Below are 852 nucleotides of genomic sequence, written 5' to 3'. Positions count from 1 at the left end.
GCCGTGCAGAAGCCCCATGTCGACGAGGTCATCAAGAGACTTTGTGGTGCTGCGAGACTTTTTCCACTCCTTGGCCATCAACTCGGCCCTCTTCCTGGAATCGCTCTTCGCCATTAGAGGTGCGAATGTGAGCTGGAGCTAGGAAAATGCAGGAGATTGGAGAAGATGAGAGCGGAAGATTTGAAGGCAATGGCAGGAGAAGCGGTACAGGCGGTCCTATTAGGCCCTTATAAACCCGCGACCCCACCTCTCCCACTTCCTGTATTCTCGGGAAGTGGGCAGGCCGTGCGGCGGACGCGGTGTTTCGGTTTACAATGATTATAGGCAATTAATGCGGCGGAGTTTTCGTACCAATTGATGGTTTCCTTTTCTCAAACCATGCAAAGAGCGGTTGTACAGTTGCCAGGTGCGGCTTTTTATGCATCCGTCTGACATATCGTCAGGAGACCCCGTCATGTCAACTTTAATGGGAAAGATTTTTTTCAAAAGTAAGAAGACACATACACCAGTGAGTAAGCAATCCGGGGACTGCACCGACCACCGAGCACTCGACGCTCGGGGACTGGTCGCCCAGTCAATCAGCTCGGAACTTCAAGGACTGCACCGACCACCGAGCACTCGACGCTCGGGGACTGGTCGCCCAGTCAATCAGCTCGGAACTTCAAAGACTGCACCGACCACCGAGCACTCGACGCTCGGGGCCTGGTCGCCCAGTCTATCAGCTCGGAACCTCAAGGACTGCACCGACCACCGAACATTTAACGCTCGGGGACTGGTCGCTCAGTCTATCAGCTCAAAGCTTTAAAGCATGCACCGACCACTGAGCACTCGACGCTCGGGGACTGGTCGTGC

The sequence above is a fragment of the Sorghum bicolor genome, chromosome 8, assembly GCF_000003195.3.
Source record: "Sorghum bicolor cultivar BTx623 chromosome 8, Sorghum_bicolor_NCBIv3, whole genome shotgun sequence".
Lineage (NCBI taxonomy): Eukaryota > Viridiplantae > Streptophyta > Magnoliopsida > Poales > Poaceae > Sorghum > Sorghum bicolor.
Note: the sequence above shows the minus strand (reverse complement) of the source record.